Source organism: Primulina eburnea, chromosome 12 (assembly GCF_022965805.1).
Source record: "Primulina eburnea isolate SZY01 chromosome 12, ASM2296580v1, whole genome shotgun sequence".
NCBI lineage: Eukaryota > Viridiplantae > Streptophyta > Magnoliopsida > Lamiales > Gesneriaceae > Primulina > Primulina eburnea.
In genome coordinates this window covers 34,941,255-34,953,616 of record NC_133112.1, presented here as the reverse complement: position 1 = coordinate 34,953,616, position 12,362 = coordinate 34,941,255, and positions in this window count along the sequence as shown.

The following is a 12,362-nucleotide window of genomic DNA, read 5'->3' as shown; positions in this document are numbered from 1 at the left end:
TTGACCATCCATCCTATCATGGGGGCAATGCCCACATAGGTAGGATGAAATAAACCGACATTTTGAATACTTATAGATTTGGATGTACATTTAATACAAACTTTCATTCTTTTCTCATCTATTTATTTTTCCTTTTATTTGTACTTTTTAAAAACATAATTAAAATTTATTTTTTTATTAATTATTATATAACATTTTATTTTTAATTATTTTCTTTAATTTTAGTTAATATATCTTAAGTTATTGTATAAGCAAATTCATACCGATACTATACTAAAATTTTCGGTATATCGAACCAAAAAAACCTTACATTTTAAAAAAATTATAATTTATTGTTTTAAGATATTATATATTTGAAAATTTTTGTATATTTTTCCGGTATTTCGGTATATACCAAAATTTTTAAATTGGATATCGTTACCGTACCGAAAAATTCGGTATTGTTACCGTACCGTACCGAAATCTTCGGTATACTTAAAATTCGGTAAATTCAATATTTTTTTGTTACGGTAATCTCGGTATACCGAAAATTCGGTATTTTTTCCCACCTTTAACAGGGCTTGTATTGGCATGTGCTATATTACACAATTTTCTTTGAAAGAAGTGTCAATTTGATGAATTTCAAATTGAACTAGATAATGATGCTCAATTGTCTTCATCAGCACAAGTTTATGAAGGTGACGACTTTGATCAGTTATTTAATACTCAAAAACAACAACGAGCAAATGCTAATGCATGGAGGGATATCATAGCCAATGGAATGTAGAACGATGTTGATCAAATTGTCAGTAATGATTAGAATTTTTTTTATAAAAGAATACTCATTATTTTGAGTGTTCTTTTAATAAAATTTTATTATGAACTTATAAAAATATTATTCATTAATATGTTGAATTGACATAAAGAATTGAAATTTTGATTTCAATAAATTAGATAGTTCATTTGTCGTTTTTCACAAATTAAATTGTTTAACTTTTAAGTAAGTAAAATTCATTTACATTCATAAATAAAAATAATAGTTTAAAATTGAAGAGGTTATCTATGTCCAATAATTATTTTAAAAAAATTAATAAAAATAAATCACAATTATAAACTACAAAATTCACATAATTCTGTGAAAATGTTTACAAAAGTCTACAAAATTCTTGAAAAAAAGTCTATAAGAGTCTATGAAATTTGTTTTACAATTTTATGAGATTTCATAAAAGTCAATAAAAATTTATCAACTCCACAAAAGTCCATCATTTAAAAAAGTCATTAAAAGTCTTTGAAAGTATAAAATGAATACACCGCCTAAAACTAAAAATATAAATTCATTGTTAATAGGAATAAAAGTGAAAACAAAAATGAAAATTACATGACCAGAAATATAATTTATCCTATTTATCCGTTTATTTTTATCCAAAAATAATATTTCGATAAAGGTGGTTCTGATTGGAATTTTGGGATGCATTAACAAGTAGAAGTAAGAAGTAGCTGAGAGCATTAAATGTGGTTTATGGATTAAATTTTTTTTATCAAATACTCTTTTATCTCACTTTTCCCCATTTTAATTTATTTGTTTGACTTTTTTTTTTGCATTTGTTTTCTTTTTTAATTTGAAAATATTAGATTTTTTTTATTTTAGTATTTTTTACTGATCATTTTATTTTGTATTCAAATAATTATAAATAATATTGTTTAACGTGCTTTACTATTTTTTTAATATTATGTATATTGGCAATCGATAGTTGTTTATGTGAAGAGCGACCAAAATTTGATGTTTAAGTCGTTATATGATTAAAAAATTTGAGCTGCATCGTTACTGTCATTTATAGGTTTTCGTAAAACAGAAACACTAAATCTTACAATTGGTCTCAAATTCAATGTCATGTTTTCTATTTTTATATATTACGAAAAGTGTAATTATTGAGAGTGTGATTGTTGAATAATAATTGTCTCTTCTGATATAACAACGTAATGTTCACTTAGAGTGTTATATGTCATTTGAAACTTTGATCTAACGTTATTGATGAGTTCAATTTATAAATTGTAATAGTTGAATTATCGGGGTAAATTTGCATTAACTAAGGTTCATTTTCTATTGGAAGGTACGAGGATGAAATACTCTTGCATTGTTTTTTTTTAAAATGAATGTAATTTGAAATACAGTACACGTGAACTGGGCATCTCCAGCATATAAGTAAATCCAGTAAAGCTCTACAACTCCCTACCAAAACAAACCGTCATACAATCAAGTAACAGTAAAAATGAAACTCGGAAATAATCTAAAAATGAGTATCTTGATTTTGTTAATAATTGCATCCACGTGCGGCTTCTCATTCGCAAAGATTGCTCTGTTCCTTGCATTCCAAATGTGATACACTGTCACTCCAAGAGCAGAGGTCCTCATCTTGGATAGTATGGAGTTCCCACGAAAAATCTTTCTAAATGCCCTAAGCACTACTGAATCTGACCCCATTATTTTCCGCATACTAAGCCATTGTCGAATACTTGCCCATATTTTTTCAGAAGTCGGGCAAATGAAGAAGAGATGAGCCATACTCTTGTCTGCTACATTGCAAAGTTCGCACCTTATGTCTTCGATAAATACTAGTCTGTCTCGTGTAGGGTGCTTTCGGTGTGCGAATAACCAAAGTACAAATCGATGCTTTGGGAGTATGCATGATTTTATGAGTAGCGGTTTCCATGGCCACCGAGCCTCCTTGAGAATGAAGAAATCATAAGCCCTTGACAATCCACCATCTCGGCCAAACCAAGAATGTAAGCAACAGATGGCTTCAGCTATTGACCCCCTTCTGTCGACCAATATATCTCTAATTCGAATGATTTGTTTGATGAGAGGCGAGTCCTCTTTCCGGCAATCCCAACACCACACACTGTCATACTTGCTATACACATGGTTAACCCACCTAATCCATAAGCTGTCTTTTTTGGAATGGATTTTCCATAGTGTCTTTGCTAATAGTGCTTTGTTCCATGCCGATAGATCTTTCAGAGCCATTCCACCATCTTCTATCGGTTCGCACAACATTTTCCATGCAATAGGTGGATGCTTAGTGGACCACACAAATTTAGGGCATATAGTGTGGGGACCCGGACGCTAATTCAGGTCTTAATCATTATTAATGTCAAATCTAACAATTAAGAAAAGTGGGACTAAATTTTTTTTCTTTTTAAATTATAAATGCGGAAACATAATGTAATCTATTAAATATACATGTCAGTATAAAAGTACAGATCAGGTACTACAAGTCTCTATCTCAACTAAGTTCAACCGCTATACATCAAGTGCTGAATCCTACTCTGCTTCTGGGCCCGGATCTCCACGCTAACTATAATCTCTTATCATATTCCTGGTTCTGATCTCGTCCCAACTGTTGTCATGCACACATACAAACAAGACAACAGCCGTATAACTCCGGTGAGAATTACATTCCCAGTATAAATCATGTATACATGCATTTCATATAAACAGATATAAAAGCATGAAATAGATATTCATAACATGTATCAAATCAGAAACATGAATCAATATCAAACTATAAATCATACTCTGTATATGTCTCAAATCAGAAACATTACTCGATATCAACTATGAATCACACTTTGTGACTCTTCGACACTGAGTCGACTCAATCCTAATCTAGGGATCCCGATCTGAATAAAAACGTAACACCCACCTACTCTGCCGATCGCGCTGGTGGTACATTCTTATTTACGGACTCTGGCCCTCTCTGTATCGAATTTCGGCGATAGGAGCTGCTCTTGTAGTATCCCGATGCCTAATTTGAGTTAATTATTGGATTAATTATATTTCGGTGGGATCGGAAGGACCGAACAGGGTTCGGATCGTCCGATCAGGGTTCGGATCGTCCGATCAGGATTCGGATCGTCCGAGACAGGTGGATGGAACCGTGGAAGACATGCAGGATTCGGATCGTCCGATCAGGGTTCGGATCGTCCGAGCCAGGTGGCTGGACACGTAGAAGACATGCAGGGTTCGGATCGTCCGAAGTGTACCGGATCGGAGCTTCCGAAGTGGATCGGATCGTCCGAACGTTGGCTATAAATAGAGGCGCGAGGCTTCACTTCTTACTCGCCAAGTCCGAGCGTTCAAGAGCATTTTAGTCGTTTCCGATTGGTTTCTAGTCTTTTCCCGAGGTTCAGGCACTAGCGGGGAGCTACTGGTTTTGTAGCAGGAGCTGTGCTCTAGTTGGGAGGTAGCGACATCAGTGGGCTGCGGACGCAGACTTGATTCTAGGGCGGATTGTTAGGATCTGCTGGTTTGAGGTACGAAAGTACTATCCGAGATATCCTGGTCGAGTATACATTCTTATATGTGTTGCATGATTATTTGGTGCATTGATATATGTCATATGATGCATGCTATTATGTCACGTTTATTACTGCATGTTACATTTCATCTGGAGCCGTATCTCTTTCGAGATAGCCTTTATTGTTGAGCTGTATCTCTTTCGAGATAAGCTATATCTTGTGGGGCCGCTCAGCCCTGTCTTGTGGACGCATGGACACCGAGAGTACACAGTGGCCGACGGGTCCGGAGGGCTTCGGTGATCCGGGACATTTTAGGTCCACGTCTAATCTTGTAGTGGATGCAGTGACCCAGAGGAGTACCGCGCGGCACTATCCACTTGGCGCCTCTAGACTGAGCATTTTGAGATCTTTTGTGACTCCTGTTTCTTGACTACCCTGGTATCATATCATAGCATGTGCATTTCGTATAGGCTTGTATACTCATGCTTTTGTACTGGGCGTTCTTATCGCTCACGTCCTCGGTTTTGTGTATCTTGGACACCCCATTCCCACGGGGCAGGCCTCAGGTTGGATGGCTCAGGAGGAGGATGTTGAGGACGTGGAGTAACCGGTTGGTTTAGATCTTCAGTACCATTTGATTCGATATGGTTGTATCGCATACTTTCATTTTAATTTGAGTTGTTCTGGATTTTCGAATGGGTTGTATAACTTTCATTTGTTGACCTTTTCCGCCATTATCTCTGATTGTTATTAGTTAAGTTAATTGCATGCTTAGTTCTTGATTAGTAGGTGATTCTGGAACGGGTCACTACATTTATGGTATCAGAGCATGCATATGATTTTGGGATATAGATTCTGTTTTGGGATTTTCGTTGACCATTTTACCATTTTCCCCATTCTATCTTGTAGCGATGGCTGACCACTTTGGTGAGGAGAGTAGTCAGGGGAGTGTAGGTCGTTGGGGTGACCAGGATGATCGTAGGCGTCATCGTGAACATCGTCATCGTCGGGATGGCCCTAGGCGTTTTGAGATGCACCGTTTCATTCAGATGGGGCCTAAGCCTTTAGTCGGTGGTGAGACTCCCGATGATGCTGAGGATTGGTTAGAGCGCATGGAGAGTTGTTTCCGTGCATTCCAGTGCACCGAAGAGCAGCAGATGGAGACCCTTAGTTTTCTTCTCGAGGGCCGTGCGCGTAAGTGGTGGCGATCGACTTCTGCGCCGATAGTCCAGTCTCAGGGTAGGGTGACTTGGGCCGATTTCCGTGCAGCTTTCATGCAGCTATACTTTCCTCCAGCCCTTCGTCAGGCAGAGACGATTGAACTTCTGAATCTTAAGCAGGGTAGTATGTCTGTTGATGAATATCAGCAGAAGTTCTTCGAGTTGTTACCCTTTGCTCCTCATATTAGTGGCAGTTCTGAGGCCAAGTATGACCATTTCCTTCAGGGTCTTAACCAGGAGATCTTTGATCGAGTCACTGTCTGCGATAATCCTACTTCTTATGATGGGTTAGTGAACCGGTGTCGCCAGGCAGAGATCAGTCTCCAGCGTGGTAGGTCTATTCTTTCTTCTAGACCTCCGAGTACTTTGAGCCCTCGATCTCAGTCTTTCAAGAAATCTGGTTCTTCTTCTTCTGGATCTGGATCACGGTCTAGCGGTGTTTTTCGCTTTGGTAAGAAGAAGGTTTCTTGTGTGCATTGTGGGAAGAACCATCCATCGGAGCAGTGCCGATCAGCCGCGGGAGCTTGTTTTCAGTGTGGAGAGATGGGTCATCTTAAGAAGAATTGTCCTCAGTTGCGAGGTGGAGCAGGATCTGGTTCCGGATCTCAGACGACTGTTCAGCAGAGGATGCAGGGTCAGGCAATGGGTAGTTCAAATCTTCGACCTCGTGCCCAAGGTCAGGTATTTGCGCTGAACCAGGATCAGGCTGCAGATGAGACAGGGAGAGTTATAGCAGGTACTTTTTGTTTATGCGGTATTCCTGCTTTTGTTCTTATTGATACCGGAGCATCACATTCATTCATTTCTGCACGATTTGTTAAGCGTCATAAGTTACCGTATGTTTCTCTAGACGTCATTCTTTCCGTTTCTACTCCGATGGGTCATTCGGTGTTAGCAAAGCGTCTAGTGATGGGTTGTCCCTTAGATTTTGAGGGTAACGAATTGACTGCAAATCTTATGATCCTAGAGATGGAAGATTTTGATTGTATTTTGGGTATAGATCTATTGACTACCTACCGAGCTACTGTGGATTGTTACCAGAAGCTTGTTCAGTTTCGTACGACTGAGAGCTCTAGTTGGTTTTTCTATGGTGAGGGAGCGCGACCTCCGATGCCAGTGGTATCTGCTCTGAAAGCCTGTCGTGCTTTAGAGTCGGGCGGGGAAGGCTACCTCATCTATGCGATTGATTCGTCCACAGGTAGTGTTGGTATAGATGATATTCCAGTGGTTTGTGAGTTTCCTGATGTTTTTCCAGATGAGATTCCTGGTTTTCCTCCGATTAGAGAGGTGGAATTTAGCATCGAGTTAATGCCAGGGACTACACCGATTTCTCGTGCCCCCTATCGTCTTGCTCCATCAGAGATGAGAGAATTGAAGCAGCAATTGCAGGATCTTCTTGATAAAGGTTATATTCGCCCGAGTGTTTCACCTTGGGGAGCTCCAGTCTTGTTTGTCAAGAAAAATGATGGATCGATGCGATTGTGTATTGATTACCGCCAGCTGAATCGTGTGACGATCAAAAACAAGTATCCATTACCTCGTATTGATGACTTGTTCGATCAGCTTCAGGGTACCTCTGTTTATTCCAAGATTGACTTGCGATCGGGTTATCATCAGATGAGAGTCAAAGATGATGATATTTCCAAGACTGCATTTCGTACTCGATATGGGCATTACGAATTTCTAGTTATGCCATTCGGATTGACAAATGCGCCAGCGGTGTTCATGGATCTAATGAACCGTGTCTTTCGGGATTTTCTAGATCAGTTTGTTGTGGTTTTCATCGACGATATCTTGATTTATTCTCACAGTGTGGAAGAGCATATCCATCACTTGAGGATTGTGTTGCAGATTCTTCGCGAGAAGCAATTGTATGCTAAGCTGAGTAAGTGCGAGTTCTGGATTAATCGTGTAGTATTCCTTGGTCATGTAATTTCCAAGGAAGGAGTTTCTGTGGATCCTAGCAAGATTGAGGCAGTGTTGAATTGGTCACGTCCGACGACAGTGGCCGAGATTCGTAGTTTTCTAGGTCTGGCAGGGTATTATCGTCGCTTCATCGTGAATTTCTCTCAGATAGCTAGACCATTGACGCAACTTACTCGGAAGGATGTTCCATTTGAGTGGTCATCTGAGTGCGAAGATAGTTTCAGAGAGCTTCGTCGACTTCTGACTTCTGCACCTGTTTTGGCGTTACCGTCAGGATCTGAGGGTTTCAGTGTTTACACCGATGCCTCTTTTCAAGGCTTAGGGTGTGTGTTGACGCAGAATGGTCATGTGATCGCTTATGCTTCCAGACAGTTAAAATCTCACGAGGAGAAGTACCCTATTCATGATCTAGAATTAGCTGCTATTGTGTTTGCGCTAAAGATCTGGCGTCATTATTTGTACGGTGTTCAGTTTGAAATCTTTACTGATCATAAGAGTCTGAAGTATCTATTCACTCAGGCTGAGTTGAACATGAGACAACGTCGTTGGATGGATCTACTTAAAGATTATGACTGTGTGATCAAGTACCATCCAGGTTCTGCGAATCTCACAGCCGATGCTCTTAGTCGCAAGGTGAGAGCCTCTGCACTTCAGACCAGTGCTATGTCTAGTACTGTCCAGGATTGTTGTTCGTTGGGGTTTAAGTTCAAACATCGGAAAGGTATGGAGAGCATTCGTGTTGCTACCATTTTATCTGAGCCAACTTTGTTCACTCGGATTCGAGATGCTCAGATGTCTGATCTCAAGACTCAGAGATTAGCTCGGTTGGTTGGTGGAGATAGTAATTTCCATTATCAGTCTAATGGTCTTCTGTGTTTGTCTAATCGGGTTGTAGTACCAGAGGATGATACTTTGAGGGAAGAGATCTTGTCTCAGGCTCATCGAAGCAAGCTGAGTATTCATCCGGGAAGCAACAAGATGTATAAAGATTTGAGGACACGATTTTGGTGGAAAGGGATGAAGCGCAGCATTTATCAGTTTGTCTCCAAGTGTCTAGTTTGTCAGCAGGTTAAGGCAGAGCACCGTCGACCGGGAGGATTATTGTTGAACTTACCTATTCCTGAATGGAAGTGGGAGCATATCGCGATGGACTTCATTACTCACTTGCCATTGTCTTCGAGGAACAGTGATGCTATTTGGGTAGTGGTGGATCGACTCACCAAGTCTGCTCATTTTCTGCCATATAACCGTGATTTCACTTTCGATCGTATGGCTCGATTGTATATTCAAGAGATTTTACGTTTGCATGGAGTGCCAGTCAGTATTGTTAGTGACAGAGATCCTCGTTTTACCTCACGATTTTGGGGTAGTTTCCAGTCAGCATTGGGTACTTCACTAAGTTTGAGTACGGCTTATCATCCAGAGACCGACGGTCAAACAGAAAGGACTATCCGTACACTTGAGGATATGTTGCGAGCTTGTGTTATGGATTTCGGAACCGCTTGGCAGGATCATTTGTCTTTGATTGAGTTCGCGTACAACAACAGCTATCATCGTAGTATTGGTATGGCACCATTTGAGGCGTTGTATGGGCGACGTTGTCGTACTCCATTATTCTGGGATGAAATTGGGGAACGACATGTTGAGGGACCGGAGTTAGTCCAGCAGGCTATTGATAAGGTTGCCGTAATCAAGAAGCGGATTAAGATTGCTCAGGATCGACAGGCTAGTTATGCGAACACCAAGCGTCGACCTCTTCATTTTCAGCCAGGTGAGAAAGTGTTTCTTCGAGTTTCGCCTTTTCGCAGGATTTTGAGATTTGGTCTCAAGGGTAAGCTGTCTCCGAGATTTATTGGTCCATTTGAAATATTGGAGAGCGTGGGAGATTTGGCTTACAGACTTGCATTGCCGCCGTACCTATCAAGTATTCATGATGTGTTCCACGTATCTTTGTTGAGACGATATGTAGCAGATGAGTCTCACATCTTACATCCTTCTGAAGTTCAACTTGATTCGGATTTGTCTTACGTTGAACGACCAGTTCGGATTCTAGATCGCAAAGACAAGGTGTTGCGGAATAAGATCATTCCTCTTGTCTTAGTGCAGTGGCAGCGCCGAGGTACTGAAGAAGCCACTTGGGAACTAGAGAGTCGTATGCGGTCAGAGCATCCAGAGTTGTTCTAGTTGTAGTATTTTCAGTTATGATTGTAATTTCAGTTGTACTTTCGGTTGTACTTCATTCTTAAGTTGAATGTATTGTTGTTCAGAATTGTCATTCTTCAGACACGATTTCGCGGACGAAATCCTTTTTAGGGGGGGAGAATGTAGTATCCCGATGCCTAATTTGAGTTAATTATTGGATTAATTATATTTCGGTGGGATCGGAAGGACCGAACAGGGTTTGGATCGTCCGATCAGGGTTCGGATCGTCCGATCAGGATTCGGATCGTCCGAGACAGGTGGATGGAACCGTGGAAGACATGCAGGATTCGGATCGTCCGATCAGGGTTCGGATCGTCCGAGCCAGGTGGCTGGACACGTAGAAGACATGCAGGGTTCGGATCGTCCGAAGTGTACCGGATCGGAGCTTCCGAAGTGGATCGGATCGTCCGAACGTTGGCTATAAATAGAGGCGCGAGGCTTCACTTCTTACTCGCCAAGTCCGAGCGTTCCAGAGCATTTTAGTCGTTTCCGATTGGTTTCTAGTCTTTTCCCGAGGTTCAGGCACTAGCGGAGAGCTACTGGTTTTGTAGCAGGAGCTGTGCTCTAGTTGGGAGGTAGCGACATCAGTGGGCTGCGGACGCAGACTTGATTCTAGGGCGGATTGTTAGGATCTGCTGGTTTGAGGTACGAAAGTACTATCCGAGATATCCTGGTCGAGTATACATTCTTATATGTGTTGCATGATTATTTGGTGCATTGATATATGTCATATGATGCATGCTATTATGTCACGTTTATTACTGCATGTTACATTTCATCTTGAGCCGTATCTCTTTCGAGATAGCCTTTATTGTTGAGCTGTATCTCTTTCGAGATAAGCTATATCTTGTGGGGCCGCTCAGCCCTGTCTTGTGGACGCATGGACACCGAGAGTACACAGTGGCCGACGGGTCCAGAGGGCTTCGGTGATCCGGGACATTTTAGGTCCACGTCTAATCTTGTAGTGGATGCAGTGACCCAGAGGAGTACCGCGCGGCACTATCCACTTGGCGCCTCTAGACTGAGCATTTTGAGATCTTTTGTGACTCCTGTTTCTTGACTACCCTGGTATCATATCATAGCATGTGCATTTCGTATAGGCTTGTATACTCATGCTTTTGTACTGGGCGTTCTTATCGCTCACGTCCTCGGTTTTGTGTATCTTGGACACCCCATTCCCACGGGGCAGGCCTCAGGTTGGATGGCTCAGGAGGAGGATGTTGAGGACGTGGAGTAACCGGTTGGTTTAGATCTTCAGTACCATTTGATTCGATATGGTTGTACCGCATACTTTCATTTTAATTTGAGTTGTTCTGGATTTTCGAATGGGTTGTATAACTTTCATTTGTTGACCTTTTCCGCCATTATCTCTGATTGTTATTAGTTAAGTTAATTGCATGCTTAGTTCTTGATTAGTAGGTGATTCTGGAACGGGTCACTACAGCTCTTCTCCCAAGCAACATCGATACGACCAACCGTCCAATGTCTTGGCGAATCAGCCACAGACTGGGCAACACCGCCCTGGCGAATCAGCCAATAACTAGGCATATCAACCCTGGCATATCCTGCCAAACCTCTGTGACAATGTGCAATGGGCCAGTGACGAATCCATCACAATCTGGCACCTCTGTCACGATATCAATCATCTATGACTAGGCGCATCAGCCTATGACTCAATACATAGATCAAAGATATCAATCTCATTTAATTGCAAATATCAATGCAATAAAGTAAAGTATGTGATTTTGGGAGACTCGAGTTGTGCAATCCCACATCAAATACCTTTCGTTTCGTTCTGTCGAAGTCTCGAACTCACTGTCTGTCCAAATCAATCGGGCAATATTAATATCGAATATACTGTATCAATGTATAATTCAATTCAAGATCTGTTCTGATCAATACTCAAATCAAAACATACTCTGATCAATGTCAACGATAGAACGATACAATCTTAATCAATACTGAATCTGATCAATACCAATCTACTGATATTTCGATGGCATAATAATACAGTTTCGATAACCCCGTCAATCTCAACATCATAGATATAATACCGCAACTCATAAACGATATCAATACAACTCATAATCTTAACAATAACAGATCATAATCTCAAATCTGTACAATCTCGATCATATCAATTCTAAAAATCATAACAATTGCATAAATAGTCTGTTCTTCAATCTGACTTCAATTATATACTGATCAGTATATCCAGAACACATAATAATAAGCAAATCATAATTCCTCCAATATCATAATTTCAAACCATGTCAAAACGTAACAAAACTTACATCCAGTTGAAGCCCTCGTCAATAAGAATACAGTACTGAAGTCGGATTGAAAATCAAACGGGCGAATCTTGCACAAACCACAAATCTATAAGATAAAAGGCGTAAGGATTTCTCATAGCTTTTCTCTGAAGCTTTCTACGTTTCTTCCTTGCTGATTCTGAAGAAATTGTGTTTATATATATCCACTTGCATGATTAAGCTACGTGTCTTATTTTTCTTAAATTTCAGTCGGCACTCGGGCGGTCGAGAAGTACCGCTCGGGCGCGGAACTTTCTGTCCGGATGCTTAGCTTATTATCCATTGGCGCTCGGGCGCAAAGTTTCTACCGCTCGGGCGCCATAGATTCTGTCCGGATGGTATTCTTATTGAACACTGGCGCTCGGGCGGTCATATTCTACCGCTCGGACGCCATACTTTCTGTCCAAATACTCAACTCGTGGTG